Raw genomic sequence first — 9,408 nt, 5'->3', positions numbered from 1 at the left:
AAGTTGGGCGCAGCTGTGATGTAGTCGGAGGTAGCCAGCCAAGCCTCTGGGAGAAGTCGAGCCGAAGCAACGCCTCCTAGAACTTGTCAAGCCTGCGTGTCACGACGTCAGCTACATCATCAGCGTTGACCGGTTTGACGCCGCTATGCTGCTTCGCTGTTTTTGCTGTCTAGTACACTGTAGCTGTATCTACAGCTATGCGCAGTTCACTGCAATCTCGCCAAGGATAGCTATCTATTAGCTCATCTGCCACTGCTTCATTTGCTGCACGCAAGTGCTGCTTAGTCACAAAATACCACAATCTTTCACCACAATCTTTCGAAAACACAAGAGGACACCAATTAGTCGGTGGCTGAAACCGTTTGGCTGGGCTAAAGGCCCAGGTTCTAAACACACCAGTGTAAGTAAGATATCGAGCAACGCAGTAGGATACAACTTAATATTTAGCATGTTTGCACAGCAGTTGTATTGCTAGTAAAATGAAAATTGATACAGTTTGTCAAACAACCGATATACAAAATGCAGTACCAAAAAAAAGAAATTAAGCTTGGTAACCAGCAGCAACAAGATAACACGTGTTAACTAGATCACAATATAGCTTCGAAAGAGTCATTTCAGAGCATTAGAGATAACTAACACCACTAAGTAATGTTCATATCAATTCCAAGTTTCGTAATAATGCGCCAGATTACAAAATGTTAAAAGACTGTTCTTGCGCCTGCTGGTGTTGCTAAACGTTGGAAATGGGAAAAGAAAAAAGAAGCAATGTAGCAAAAGGATAAACAAATGAAGGGCATAGATTTGTTAAACTGGATCACGCATAGGCAGGCAAGTCATTTCACATATGACTAAACAGTACACCAGTTTTCACAAACGTGTCAGCTCTCCTACTAGGCACTGTTCACCACACAAGCGGGGCACCGACGTGGCCTCAGACAAGCGGGGCACCTTTTGCAGTTTGTTTGAAAGCGAGGAAAAACGGCCGGAATTATTCGATGGCGAAGCGGGTTTCCGTGCCCGAACATTTTTCCCATGAAAGCGCCGCAAAGGTACTATAGAGTTTCATTTACCAGCATACTAGTGCAGACGTATTCGCCGATTATTGTGTGCAGCATCGAACATGTCAACAACACGCTGAAGGTCTATCTTATTGGCTAGAGACCGTTCTACCGCAAGCACAGCTAGGTCGCTCAGACGGTTGTTAGTCATTTCGCTGCGAAGATAAGTCTTCAGTCTTCGAAGGCACGAAAATGTGCGCTTGCAAGAAGATGATGATGCTGGTATCGTCACGGCGATAACACTTAGCTTGTGGAGGTCGTGAAAGGCTAACTTATACTTTTCCAAGACGGTGACCAATTGCAGCAATATTTCTATCTTGCACTTTCTTTCGGCTTCGATGCGCTGAAGAAGTTTAATTACTAACTTTCATTCAACTTCAACGCTGTTGATGTCGCATGCATAGTGCTCAGCGAAAGGCTTGAGCAAGGAGACGTCCATAAAATTCTCACTTTGAGGGGGGAGGGCGCTGACTCCGCAGAGTACGTCATTATTTTCCGCAAATCGCCTAGTCAGTTCCACAATGAGGTGGTCCAAAACGGGCAGAAAAACTTTGACTCTGAAAGTTTCTTTTGAATTTGGAGACTCTTCTTCAACGGGCCGTCCTTCACTTAATACAAACTGCTCCAAATGGAGCGGAAGGCGCTTCGTTCTCTGCTGTTCCCATTGGGGGACCCCGTTCTCCTCAGAAATAGTGCAGGTTTGCTCCCACACAGTGTCAAACGCACTCTGCGAATTTCTGATTTCGGATAACTCGTCAATGAGAGTGTGCGCCATGAGGCATGCCTGACTAAGGTTGCAGTCTTTGCTTTGTAATATGTCCGAAAAAACCTTAAGGCGGCTGAGTAGCTTGGTGAATAGCCTTAAATGGAAAAGAAAAGAGAAGTTCATTTGCTCCAGCAGACCCCTGGCTTCCGTTGCCCGCCTGCTGTTTGTAGCAATGACTTCGCTGAGGCATACAAGAATGGCAGGAAAGCTTTTCATGGCAGCTGTGCAAGCCGTTATCTGGCAGGCCCATCGTGTATCGCTGAGACGCTGCAGCTCTGTCACAGGCAAAGACAACTTTTTTTGAAGATCTACATACAGGGAGTGAACTGCAGATCCACTTAGGAATACATAAAGGCTTTCCAAAAGAGAGAAAAAATCCCCCACCGGTTTTATCGCCTTGCAGACATACACGATGACAAGATTGAGACGGTGGTTCATGCAGTGTACGTACACTGCCTGCGGCACTTCCTGCCTGAATAGTGCCTGAATAGTGCCTGAATAATGCCTGAATAGTGGACGCCTCGTGACGTACCGCTCATGACACTTACACCATCGTATGTTTGAGCAATGCACAGTTGAGAATCAATGCCGCAGCGATTCAGCGTTTCCTTGACGTAGCTCAGGAGCGACTTAGCATCCAATTGCTCAGCGTTGCGGAATCCAAGGAACCTCTCAAAGACAGCCCCATTGAGGTAGTACCTTACTACCACTGACAACTGTTCCGTCTTACTTAGATCCTTGGTTTCATCGACGATAAGTGCAAAGCACTGGGAGCTTTTCCTCTCTTCCTTTATACTTGTTAATGTGATGTGGCTGAGAATTTCGAGGATCTGGTCTTGTATCGAGTGATGAACGTACTTCGCATTCGCTGATCCACCATTCAGTTTCTTTCCTATAATGTCGTCATATTTAACAAAAAAGTTCAAGAGCTCAACGAAGTTTTCTTTGTTTTCACTTCTGGCACTTTCGTCGTGGCCCCTCTGAGAGATTCGCTGAACGGCAGTAAATCGCAATATATCGGCAACTCTTGCTATATAGAGGCGATTTTTCTGCACCTCCCTGGAGTACGCGTCGCTGAGATGTGTTGCAACCGACCTGCTTTGTCCTCCCGCCTTCATCTGCGTGAAGGAAACCCACAATGTCTGGCAAGTCTTATGCATGAGTGAGTTTTCGTGCTTCCTGAAGCCACCGTCTCTTTCTAGCGCATTTTTCCAATTACTGTATCCACCATTGACAAATGCAGATTTCTCATTGTCACCAGTTGAAAACATTCTGCAAGGGTAACAGAAAGCTGCGTCAGCCTGCGCGCTGTACTCCAACTAAGGAAATAGGCGGTACCAGTTTGAGTTGAAGCTCCTGCTCAATCTGCCGTACTTCTTAGATGGAAATGGGTTCAGTATTGGCTGTGTGGGTTGCTCTGTCTTGAATTTCGAAATGTTCAACTGGCCTGCGTGGTGGACATCCACATCAGAGGCGGTGAATTCTGTCGCAGAATCAGGTTGATGTCTTGCTGCACACGATGCGGAAAGGTCATCACATTCGCGGTCCATGTGCCCTGACGAGGACGGGCAAGCATCGTCAGATGCGATGCTACGCACAGTCTTTTCAAGCGGAATTGAAACAAAGCACTGAGCATTTTCTTGTTCCTGAAGCGTCTCCGAATCTTCTGCTGTGGAAGCAAAAAGCTCGGGGGAGACGGCTTTTTGCTTGGCCCGCTTGCTCGAAGGCGAAAAAAAGTCGGCAATAGACCTTTTCTGTGACATACTGAGGCAACCCAATGTAGACTGAACGTTGGAAGGACGGCAGGAGAGACCCACGTCGTAGAGGGCGCTGCGGGGTCGGCCGCTGCCGTTGAATGGGGGGGGGGGGGGCAAAACTCGTTACGAGAATGTTGACCTCTCCGATGTTCCCTTCAACCTGTCTTTAAAAAACCTGTTCCTTTGCTCCCACGCTACACGCGTTCTGCACGTGTTTTTGAGAGTTTCGCCTCGCGCGCGGTTAGGATGTACACGCTTTTGTCGCGTTTAAGATCGCCGCAATTTAAGATTTTTTTTTTCGTGGCAGCAATTTGGTGAAAGGTCAGCGATCTGCTCAGCCATGTAGCAGATGCGGAGCAAGTGGTAGCAGACAACGCCATAATCAAACTCTATAAAAACATGTGCGACGGCAAAATGCCTCATTAAAAAAAAAACTAGCGATTGCGACCATCTGGTGTGCACAGAAATATGTCATACGAGAACTGCACGGAGATAGCTATGTATGGAAATTTATTTATCAAACATTGTGCGTAGTCCGTTGCTTGAATCATTATTACATTTAATGAAAGGTATCCAAAGAGCAATGCGCTTGTTGTACTCGTTGTTAGGCTAGTTGGTACATGTCTCAATTAAATAGTCAATTTCGCGCCAAAATCACGACCATACTGCAAATGAAGAAAACACATAGACAGGGCGGGCGCGCTTGTTGCATAGACAAATGTCCTTGTTACTAACCGCGTTCCAATCTTACCCTTAAAACGTGGCGGTATGAAGGGGTGACGTTTATGATAAATACCCTTTTACTCTAGCTTTACTTGATTATTGCACGTGCGCGGAACAAATTTTCGCTGAGCGTAAATTTTGGAATCAACAGTCTAAAGAGAATGCTTTAAAATGCATAGTCAGTTATGCGCTTCGCTGCTTATCATACCTCTGCGCCGTTTCTGCGTGAGATGCCCGTTTCCTGTAAGCCGCTGGAACTATCGTCAGTACATAAGAAGTGTGCTCGCTTGAGTCACTTTGCAGTTTTCCACAAAATGGCTGCTACAAATCATTGTCGAAGCTTTTGGCAACCACATTCTTCCATCGGCGCTGCTTAGATATAAAAAATATATAATCACACATCACAAATACCACATGTGTACACAACTTCAACTACTACAATATCGAATAACAGTAGCAGCATAAACATGTTTTCGCAATTTTTCGACAGTGCTGAAAAGACGGAAGTTGAAAGTAATATGGCAATTTGCGCTTTTAAGATGCAGATATGTATCTCCATGTAACTCGAAAGCTTAGAGTAGTGGTGACGCAGGAATAAACTCTTGTCAGGTTAAATGCATCGTGCACGTGCTCATTTTTACAAAAACATTTACTTGTCTCAGCGCACTGTTGCGATCCATGCTTGTCGCCTGCTTTTTCTGTTTGGGAATGTTTGGGAAAATATAAGAAGAAAATAAAGGGACCAAAACATGAAAACATACCAACACATAGAAGCAGACATGAAACATTGACCTTAAAATATAGGAACAAAGAAAACAAACAAAAACGGGGCACAGTTGGACGCGGAGAGATATAACCTCTGGGAATAAAGGAATAATCGAAATATAAAGGCACCAATAGACAAAAACACAAGAGAGGAAAGGAACAGTTGCAAAGAAATGAGGATTAGATATGGGCCACATTACAGAGGAATAAATTCCCCAATCTGTGCTTTCCTTCAGTGTTCGCCCAGCCACTAGAACACTACCATATCTTTTTTTTTTACGATTGCATGTCATTTGGCATCAACAGCATGTCTGACTCCCAAATCCGGACATTTGAGAGTGCTGCTAAACATGTTTTGTATGTCTTAATTACACGCTATGGGCGCACAAAATGCGCTCAAAGCAGAAGCTACTTTGCATTCTTTTTTAAAACAGCACAACTGCAATGCATAGGCACAATTGAAGCGTAACACCTCCCTCACCGCTCACTAGATATTATGCATTGCAAAGGCCGCACGTTCACAAAAGCACACATTCCCTTGGCCAGACGATGGCGTACAAAAACAGCAAGGAGCATGCGCTAGGTAAGTTGGCAACTGCGAGCAGTATTTCGAACGTCTGAGCTTTATTATCAGCTTTACAATTTTTTGTCACGTCGATTTCGATGTTAAACTCGGAAAGTCGCGAGAACAAACGTGCACACAACTGCGCTCGCATACATCACAGTCAATACATCTAATGCAAACTAACCATGTAACCTTGCAGTACAAATACCAATATTTTCATTGTTCATTCATAGGCAACGCCAGCCATGCAGTACACACCTGTTCTTGCTTACATAGCTACTCAAACAAAAAATCTCGGTACTTACTCGACATGCCGAACATGCGTCCGATCTCTGCCCAAGCCCGGTCCTTCTTTGTCCGATCTTTAAAAGAAGGGTGCCGCTTGTCATAGAGATATGGGTACATTTTAATCGCGTCGATGAGGAGCTCGGCCGAGTACTCAGAGCTGGCCGTGGTGGCATTCGCCTGATGCGACGAAAAATCCATGGAGGAACGTACACTTGTCGTTCGTACCTCGCGGCAGTAGGCAAGCGCAATGAGAAAAAAAATAACGTACGGGGAGGCCGGATGTAAACAAAGGCTGACGTCACTCCTGGTCTTCGCTGATTGGTTCAACTGTTTTGCGACTGCAGTCGCGCGACCAAAAAAATCGGTCAGGGAGCGACTGGCCAAAACAGTCGCTTTGCGACCGTTCGCGACCGTTCGCGACTGCTTGCGACCAGTCGCAAATGGTCGCGCGACCGCGGCTAGTCGCCGGTGTGCACCAACATTTAGTGTTTACATGGCCATTGTCACAGTTGACGACACAGCTATGATTCCCTCCTCTTTGTCGCGTTGACATGGCGGAAGGAGGGCTGTTTCACGTGCAGCGCGCGCTTCACAAGTATACGCGGGAACCAAAGGGAGTGGAGGCTGTACGCTTTTTCCGGCAGGGAAGCATTGACGTCGGCGGACAAACTTCTCGGGTCTTCTCTCTCACGACGGGGGGCAGGGGGGCGCAGTCAGGTCTGCACATTGATATAATAGAGGCTGCGACTGGGGGGGAGCGCCAAGTCAGCCCCATGCATTGACATAAGAGGGAGGGGTGGCACTGCGACGAACCTTCGCCCCTCCTGAAGGGGAACCCTGCGTACGCCTATGCGTGACACGAACACTGCTTGGGAGCAAGCACAGTGTAAGAAAATAAGAAAAAAAGTGTGTGTCTTACACCGCGAGGGCTAGAAACGAATGGAATACCACGGCAGTTTGTCCACTTTTGTTTTTTTACGTGCCGCTTTGGCATCGCCTAAAGACGACATGCATATGCGCGTGTTGTGTGTTCTAGATTTAGTGCCAGGGACCCCCAGCCGCCGGCGTACGCACGCTCTGGCGTTCCATTGTACTCCCAACTGCACCTGCAGAATATGCAGAGAAACGTACGTGGGCGGCTGGGATCTCCCTATGTCCAAGGTTAAACTTTACATGAAAAGGTATCGAAACCGGCTCCGTATATGAACGTCTACGGTTTTGAGCGCACGCTGCTTGCTGCTCCTGTGTTCTAGGCTGCTTATGGCGACATGTGCACAGGCACGCAGGCAGAAATTCGTTTAAGGTGAGGGGGGATACTACCTGGATCCGAAGTTGGGGCCGGCCAGGCAGACGTGGTCGAGCGTTGTTTTGTTTTGTGCCCTGTATGCGATGGCATTTTTGGAGGGAGGGGGGTCACAGGCATAATGTGCCACCCCCTGGCTATGCCACTGCACGTGCACCCTGTCTAAGGTTCCCCAGCGCTCGTTGCCCCAGTATGATGATGATGTTTGATGTTTTATGGCGCAAGGGCCGATTCACGGCCAAAGAGCGCCAGTTCATCTTACTAAATATATGGACAATGATTGTGATAAGTGGCTGTATAAGGGCCATAAAATTCCTCGCAGTAAGGCGGGTAAAAACATACAAGTAATAAAATGATGACCATGCCGTGAAAGGTGTGTGTGGTGTGAATAGATGACAAAAGTTGGTGATAATAAAAGACGATGGTGGATATGTATGGCATTAGCACAAGTGCTTCACTCGTTCAAACCCTTGCGTCCAAGGGCCGTGAGGCATGTGCTTTCTTGTGTAGCCACCGCAGCAAAAACCTCTCTGGAGAGGTCATGCTACGGTATGCCCGGGTATATGACATGAAAGCTGTGAATTTCTTTTAAAAATGCTAACAATGATTTATGACTAAAAAGTGGTTCCCTACCGACAAACATTGCAGGGTGTGAAGGTATATGTTGTCGGTAGAGTAATGGAAAATGTTGTTTTCTTAGAGTTTCTAAATGTTTACACTGGATTAGTATGTGAAGGACTGTTAATGTTTCACCACATTTGTCGCACAATGGTGGATCGTCACTAGACAAAAGATGTGTGTGTGTTGCGTATGTGTGTCCTATCCTGAGTCTCGTTAGTATTACCTCTGTATAACGCGATTTTGATACTGGCAGCCAATGACCAAGGTGTGGCTTAATAATGTGTAGTTTGTTTTGTATGTGTGTATTCCACTTGCTCTGCCAGAAGTCTCTGATGTTTCGTTTGAGAGACGGCTTAAGATCAAGGGCCGGGATTAATGTGGGTGTAGTGGCGGTGCCCTCGTGGACGGATGCAGCAAGCTGATCCGCCATCACGTTGCCTTGAATTTCACGATGCCCTGGCACCCAGCAAACTACAACATGTTGGTTGAGTGTGTAAAGTGTGCACAAAATAGAGTAAAGTGAGATGAGGACAGGGTTTTTTTGTTTTTTAAGACTGTGCAGAGCCGTTACCACGCTAAGGGAGTCTGTATAAATTACTGCTTTTTGTATTTGTAATTGTTTGATGTGTTTAGCTGCCACAAGTATCGCGTAAGCTTCCGCCGTGAAGATACTTGTGTCTGGATGTAGAGGGCCAGCATCCGAAAAGGAAGGGCCAACAGCAGCGTAGGACACAGAGGAGTTAGACTTAGAGGCATCTGTAAAAAACTCAGGACGTGTGTATTTGTGTTGAAGTTCCAAGAAGTATGTTCGAATATGGGCAATAGGCGCATGTTTAGTAACTTCTAAAAAAGACACATCGCAATCTATAGTCTGCCACTGCCACGGTGGCGGGTATGCTACAGGAGCCATTAAATTGTGTTCGAGTGACACTCCAGTGTCCTCGGCTAGACCCTTCAGGCGAACTGAGAAGGGCTGCCTCATTGAAGGCCTGTTTTGAAAAAGAATGGAGCTCGACAAGTCATTTATAGTAGAGTATGAGGGGTGCCTCTTGTCTGCTTTCACCTTAAGGAAATAAACAAAGGACATGTAGGTTCTTTGCAGGTGAAGCGACCACTCATTTGACTCAACGTAAAGGCTTTCTACGGGGCTGGTGCGAAAAGCACCCGTAGAAAGGCGGATGCCCAAATGGTGCACGGGGTCCAGCATCTTCAAGGCACTTTGAGTAGCAGACTGATAGACAACGGCCCCATAATCTAAGCGGGTGCGAATGAGGCTTCTATAGAGGTTCATGAGGCATTGCCTATCACTACCCCAAGTAGTACGTGACAACACTTTTAAAACATTCATGGCTTTTAAACATTTTGTTTTTAGATACTTGATGTACGGCACGAAGGTCAACTTGTTGTCCAAGATTAGGCCTAAGAATTTATGCTCGGCTTTGACGGACAGACGTTGCCCGTTCAGTCGAATGTCAGGTTCCGATTGCATGCCTCTCTTTCGAGAGAACAAAACACACGTGCTTTTTTGTGGGTTAAGTCGAAATCCGTTTTCATCTGCCCAT

At 46.4% G+C, this 9,408-nt stretch overlaps 1 pseudogene; it reads right to left on the bottom strand.

Annotated features, from left to right (window-relative positions):
* Positions 1 to 859: 859 nt before the first annotated feature.
* On the bottom strand, positions 860 to 2,262 carry LOC142803163 (zinc finger MYM-type protein 1-like; annotated as a pseudogene).
* Between the last annotated feature and the right edge of the window lie 7,146 nt (positions 2,263 to 9,408).

Source organism: Rhipicephalus microplus, chromosome 3 (genome assembly GCF_043290135.1).
Source record: "Rhipicephalus microplus isolate Deutch F79 chromosome 3, USDA_Rmic, whole genome shotgun sequence".
NCBI classification, from domain to species: domain Eukaryota; kingdom Metazoa; phylum Arthropoda; class Arachnida; order Ixodida; family Ixodidae; genus Rhipicephalus; species Rhipicephalus microplus.
Note: the sequence above shows the minus strand (reverse complement) of the source record. Positions and strands in the feature narration are given on the sequence as shown.